The 5,000-nt window shown below is 37.4% G+C and overlaps 4 non-coding genes and 18 pseudogenes across 4 annotated transcripts; all 22 read right to left on the bottom strand.

Annotated features, from left to right (window-relative positions):
- LOC148461305 (5S ribosomal RNA) overlaps positions 1-100 on the bottom strand; it is a 119-nt pseudogene extending 19 nt beyond the window's left edge.
- Positions 101-215: 115 nt separating this feature from the next.
- On the bottom strand, positions 216-334 carry LOC148461304 (5S ribosomal RNA; annotated as a pseudogene).
- Positions 335-450: 116 nt separating this feature from the next.
- On the bottom strand, positions 451-569 carry LOC148461303 (5S ribosomal RNA; annotated as a pseudogene).
- A 116-nt stretch (positions 570-685) lies between these two features.
- Positions 686-804, bottom strand: LOC148461302 (5S ribosomal RNA; annotated as a pseudogene).
- A 116-nt stretch (positions 805-920) lies between these two features.
- Positions 921-1,039, bottom strand: LOC148461301 (5S ribosomal RNA; annotated as a pseudogene).
- A 116-nt stretch (positions 1,040-1,155) lies between these two features.
- On the bottom strand, positions 1,156-1,274 carry LOC148461300 (5S ribosomal RNA; annotated as a pseudogene).
- Positions 1,275-1,390: 116 nt separating this feature from the next.
- Positions 1,391-1,509, bottom strand: LOC148461299 (5S ribosomal RNA; annotated as a pseudogene).
- A 116-nt stretch (positions 1,510-1,625) lies between these two features.
- Positions 1,626-1,744, bottom strand: LOC148461298 (5S ribosomal RNA; annotated as a pseudogene).
- Positions 1,745-1,859: 115 nt separating this feature from the next.
- LOC148461297 (5S ribosomal RNA) lies at positions 1,860-1,978 on the bottom strand. Its single transcript, XR_015874256.1, has one exon. It is a non-coding gene; the product is annotated as a 5S ribosomal RNA (ribosomal RNA).
- Positions 1,979-2,094: 116 nt separating this feature from the next.
- Positions 2,095-2,213, bottom strand: LOC148461296 (5S ribosomal RNA). The gene has a single exon (XR_015874085.1). It is a non-coding gene; the product is annotated as a 5S ribosomal RNA (ribosomal RNA).
- A 116-nt stretch (positions 2,214-2,329) lies between these two features.
- On the bottom strand, positions 2,330-2,448 carry LOC148461295 (5S ribosomal RNA; annotated as a pseudogene).
- Positions 2,449-2,564: 116 nt separating this feature from the next.
- On the bottom strand, positions 2,565-2,683 carry LOC148461294 (5S ribosomal RNA; annotated as a pseudogene).
- Positions 2,684-2,798: 115 nt separating this feature from the next.
- On the bottom strand, positions 2,799-2,917 carry LOC148461293 (5S ribosomal RNA; annotated as a pseudogene).
- Positions 2,918-3,033: 116 nt separating this feature from the next.
- Positions 3,034-3,152, bottom strand: LOC148461292 (5S ribosomal RNA; annotated as a pseudogene).
- Positions 3,153-3,268: 116 nt separating this feature from the next.
- Positions 3,269-3,387, bottom strand: LOC148461291 (5S ribosomal RNA; annotated as a pseudogene).
- Positions 3,388-3,503: 116 nt separating this feature from the next.
- On the bottom strand, positions 3,504-3,622 carry LOC148461290 (5S ribosomal RNA; annotated as a pseudogene).
- Positions 3,623-3,738: 116 nt separating this feature from the next.
- Positions 3,739-3,857, bottom strand: LOC148461289 (5S ribosomal RNA). The gene has a single exon (XR_015873520.1). It is a non-coding gene; the product is annotated as a 5S ribosomal RNA (ribosomal RNA).
- Positions 3,858-3,973: 116 nt separating this feature from the next.
- On the bottom strand, positions 3,974-4,092 carry LOC148461288 (5S ribosomal RNA; annotated as a pseudogene).
- Positions 4,093-4,208: 116 nt separating this feature from the next.
- On the bottom strand, positions 4,209-4,327 carry LOC148461287 (5S ribosomal RNA; annotated as a pseudogene).
- Positions 4,328-4,443: 116 nt separating this feature from the next.
- Positions 4,444-4,562, bottom strand: LOC148461286 (5S ribosomal RNA). The gene has a single exon (XR_015874520.1). It is a non-coding gene; the product is annotated as a 5S ribosomal RNA (ribosomal RNA).
- Positions 4,563-4,678: 116 nt separating this feature from the next.
- On the bottom strand, positions 4,679-4,797 carry LOC148461285 (5S ribosomal RNA; annotated as a pseudogene).
- A 116-nt stretch (positions 4,798-4,913) lies between these two features.
- LOC148461284 (5S ribosomal RNA) overlaps positions 4,914-5,000 on the bottom strand; it is a 119-nt pseudogene continuing 32 nt past the window's right edge.

Genomic DNA, 5,000 nt, shown 5'->3' with positions numbered 1-5,000 from the left:
TCCCAGGTGGTCAATCATCCAAGTACTAACCAAGCCCAACACTGCACAGCTTCCAAGATCAGATGAGATTGGGCATGTCCAGTGTGGTTTGGCTGTAGGTGCTCAATAACTTTAAGTTTAGACCTCTTTTACTTCTTAACTCAAGTAAATTCATTGATAAGTTTAAAAATGAAATGTAAAATGTAACAGAAAATAATGTTATGGCAGTATAAAATTACCTACAGCTCCTGGTATTACCAGGTGGTCTCCCATCCAAGTACTAAACAGGCCCAACACTGCATAGTTTCGAAGATCAGACGAGATTGGGCATGCCCAGTGTGGTTTGGCTGTAGGTGCTCAAAAACATTAACTTTAGACCTCTTTTACTTCTTAACTCAAGTAAATTCATTGATAAGTTGAAAAAATTAAATGTAAAATGTAATAGAAAAGAATGTTATGGCTGAATAAAATTACCTACAGCACCTGGTATTCCCAGGTGGTCTCCCATCCAAGTATTAACCAGGCCCAACACTGCATAGCTTCCAAGATCAGACGAAATTGGGCATGTCCAGTGTAGTTTGGCTGTAGGTGCTCAAAAATATTAACTTTAGACCTCTTTTACTTCTTAACTCAAGTAAATTCATTGATAAGTTGAAAAAATTAAATGTAAAATGTAATAGAAAAGAATGTTATGTCATTATAAAATTACCTACAGCACCTGGTATTCCCAGGTGGTCTCCCATCCAAGTACTAACCAAGCCCAACACTGCACAGCTTCCAAGATCAGATGAGATTGGGCATGTCCAGTGTGGTTTGGCTGTAGGTGCTCAAACACATTAACTTTAGACCTCTTTTACTTCTTAACTCAAGTAAATTCATTGATAAGTTGAAAAAATGTAATATAAAATGTAATAGAAAAGAATGTTATGGCAGTATAAAATTACCTACAGCACCTGGTATTCCCAGGTGGTCTCCCATCCAAGTACTAACCAAGCCCAACACTGCACAGCTTCCAAGATCAGATGAGATTGGGCATGTCCAGTGTGGTTTGGCTGTAGGTGCTCAAAAACTTTAACTTTAGACCTCTTTTACTTCTTAACTCAAGTAAATTCATTGATAAGTTGAAAAAATGTAATATAAAATGTAATAGAAAAGAATGTTATGGCAGTATAAAATTACCTACAGCACCTGGTATTCCCAGGTGGTCTCCCATCCAAGTACTAACCAGGCCCAACACTGCATAGCTTCCAAGATCAGACGAGATTGGGCATGGCCAGTGTGGTTTGGCTATAGGTGCTCAAAAACATTAACTTTAGACCTCTATTACTTCTTAACTCAAGTAAATTCATTGATAAGTTGAAAAAATTAAATGTAAAATGTAATAGAAAAGAATGTTATGTCAGTATAAAATTACCTACAGCACCTGGTATTCCCAGGTGGTCTCCCATCCAAGTACTAACCAAGCCCAACACTGCACAGCTTCCAAGATCAGATGAGATTGGGCATGTCCAGTGTGGTTTGGCTGTAGGTGCTCAAAAACATTAACTTTAGACCTCTTTTACTTCTTAACTCAAGTAAATTCATTGATAAGTTGAAAAAATGTAATATAAAATGTAATAGAAAAGAATGTTATGGCAGTATAAAATTACCTACAGCACCTGATATTCCCAGGTGGTCTCCCATCCAAGTACTAACCAAGCCCAACACTGCACAGCTTCCAAGATCAGATGAGATTGGGCATGTCCAGTGTGGGTTGGCTGTAGGTGCTCAAGAACATTAACTTTAGTCCTCTTTTACTTCTTAACTCAAGTAAATTCATTGATAAGTTTAAAATTGAAATGTAAAATGTAATAGAAAAGAATGTTATGGCAGTATAAAATTACCTACAGCACCTGGTATTCCCAGGTGGTCTCCCATCCAAGTACTAACCAGGCCCAACACTGCATAGCTTCCAAGATCAGATGAGATTGGGCATGTCCAGTGTGGTTTGGCTGTAGGTGCTCAAAAACTTTAACTTTAGACCTCTTTTACTTCTTAACTCAAGTAAATTCATTGATAAGTTGAAAAAATGTAATATAAAATGTAATAGAAAAGAATGTTATGGCAGTATAAAATTACCTACAGCACCTGGTATTCCCAGGTGGTCTCCCATCCAAGTACTAACCAGGCCCAACACTGCATAGCTTCCAAGATCAGACGAGATTGGGCATGGCCAGTGTGGTTTGGCTGTAGGTGCTCAAAAACATTAACTTTAGACCTCTATTACTTCTTAACTAAAGTAAATTGATTGATAAGTTGAAAAAATTAATTGTAAAATGTAATAGAAAAGAATGTTATGGCAGTATAAAATTACCTACAGCACCTGGTATTCCCAGGAGGACTCCCATCCAAGTACTAACCAGGCCCAACACTGAATAGCTTCCAAGATCAGACGAGATTGGGCATGTCCAGGGTGGTTTGGCTGTAGGTGCTCAAAAACATTAACTTTAGACCTCTTTTACTTCTTAACTCAAGTAAATTAATTGATACGTTGAAAAAATTAAATGTAAAATGTAATAGAAAAGAATGTTATGTCAGTATAAAATTACCTACAGCATCTGGTATTCCCAGGTGGTCAATCATCCAAGTACTAACCAAGCCCAACACTGCACAGCTTCCAAGATCAGATGAGATTGGGCATGTCCAGTGTGGTTTGGCTGTAGGTGCTCAATAACTTTAAGTTTAGACCTCTTTTACTTCTTAACTCAAGTAAATTCATTGATAAGTTTAAAAATGAAATGTAAAATGTAACAGAAAATAATGTTATGGCAGTATAAAATTACCTACAGCTCCTGGTATTACCAGGTGGTCTCCCATCCAAGTACTAAACAGGCCCAACACTGCATAGTTTCGAAGATCAGACGAGATTGGGCATGCCCAGTGTGGTTTGGCTGTAGGTGCTCAAAAACATTAACTTTAGACCTCTTTTACTTCTTAACTCAAGTAAATTCATTGATAAGTTGAAAAAATTAAATGTAAAATGTAATAGAAAAGAATGTTATGGCTGAATAAAATTACCTACAGCACCTGGTATTCCCAGGTGGTCTCCCATCCAAGTATTAACCAGGCCCAACACTGCATAGCTTCCAAGATCAGACGAGATTGGGCATGTCCAGTGTAGTTTGGCTGTAGGTGCTCAAAAATATTAACTTTAGACCTCTTTTACTTCTTAACTCAAGTAAATTCATTGATAAGTTGAAAAAATTAAATGTAAAATGTAATAGAAAAGAATGTTATGTCAGTATAAAATTACCTACAGCACCTGGTATTCCCAGGTGGTCTCCCATCCAAGTACTAACCAAGCCCAACACTGCACAGCTTCCAAGATCAGATGAGATTGGGCATGTCCAGTGTGGTTTGGCTGTAGGTGCTCAAACACATTAACTTTAGACCTCTTTTACTTCTTAACTCAAGTAAATTCATTGATAAGTTGAAAAAATGTAATATAAAATGTAATAGAAAAGAATGTTATGGCAGTATAAAATTACCTACAGCACCTGGTATTCCCAGGTGGTCTCCCATCCAAGTACTAACCAAGCCCAACACTGCACAGCTTCCAAGATCAGATGAGATTGGGCATGTCCAGTGTGGTTTGGCTGTAGGTGCTCAAAAACTTTAACTTTAGACCTCTTTTACTTCTTAACTCAAGTAAATTCATTGATAAGTTGAAAAAATGTAATATAAAATGTAATAGAAAAGAATGTTATGGCAGTATAAAATTACCTACAGCACCTGGTATTCCCAGGTGGTCTCCCATCCAAGTACTAATCAGGCCCAACACTGCATAGCTTCCAAGATCAGACGAGATTGGGCATTTCCAGTGTGGTTTGGCTGTAGGTGCTCAAAAACATTAACTTTAGACCTCTTTTACTTATTAACTCAAGTAAATTCATTGATAAGTTGAAAAAATTAAATGTAAAATGTAATAGAAAAGAATGTTATGGCAGTATAAAATTACCTACAGCACCTGGTATTCCCAGGTGGTCTCCCATCCACGTACTAACCAAGCCCAACACTGCACAGCTTCCAAGATCAGATGAGATTGGGCATGTCCAGTGTGGTTTGGCTGTAGGTGCTCAAAAACATTAACTTTAGACCTCTTTTACTTCTTAACTCAAGTAAATTCATTGATAAGTTGAAAAAATGTAATATAAAATGTAATAGAAAAGAATGTTATGGCAGTATAAAATTACCTACAGCACCTGGTATTCCCAGGTGGTCTCCCATCCAAGTACTAACCAAGCCCAACACTGCACAGATTCCAAGATCAGATGAGATTGGGCATGTCCAGTGTGGTTTGGCTGTAGGTGCTCAAAAACTTTAACTTTAGACCTCTTTTACTTCTTAACTCAAGTAAATTCATTGATAAGTTGAAAAAATGTAATATAAAATGTAATAGAAAAGAATGTTATGGCAGTATAAAATTACCTACAGCACCTGGTATTCCCAGGTGGTCTCCCATCCAAGTACTAATCAGGCCCAACACTGCATAGCTTCCAAGATCAGATGAGATTGGGCATTTCCAGTGTGGTTTGGCTGTAGGTGCTCAAAAACATTAACTTTAGACCTCTTTTACTTCTTTACTCAAGTAAATTCATTGATAAGTTGAAAAAATTAAATGTAAAATGTAATAGAAAAGAATGTTATGGCAGTATAAAATTACCTACAGCTCCTGGTATTCCCAGGTGGTCTCCCATCCAAGTACTAACCAGGCCCAAGACTGCATAGCTTCCAAGATCAGACGAGATTGGGCATGTCCAGTGTGGTTGGGCTGTAGGTGCTCAAAAACATTAACTTTAGACCTCTATTACTTCTTAACTCAAGTAAATTCATTGATAAGTTGAAAAAATTAAATGTAAAATGTAATAGAAAAGAATGTCATGGCAGTATAAACTTACCTACAGCAGCTGGTATTCCCAGGTGGTCTCCCATCCAAGTACTAACCAGGCCCAACATTGCATAGCTTCCAAGATCAGACGAGA

Source organism: Taudactylus pleione, unplaced genomic scaffold (assembly GCF_031769625.1).
Source record: "Taudactylus pleione unplaced genomic scaffold, aTauple2 ptg000967l, whole genome shotgun sequence".
Taxonomy (NCBI): domain Eukaryota; kingdom Metazoa; phylum Chordata; class Amphibia; order Anura; family Myobatrachidae; genus Taudactylus; species Taudactylus pleione.
This window is presented reverse-complemented; position numbering and strand designations above follow the sequence as displayed.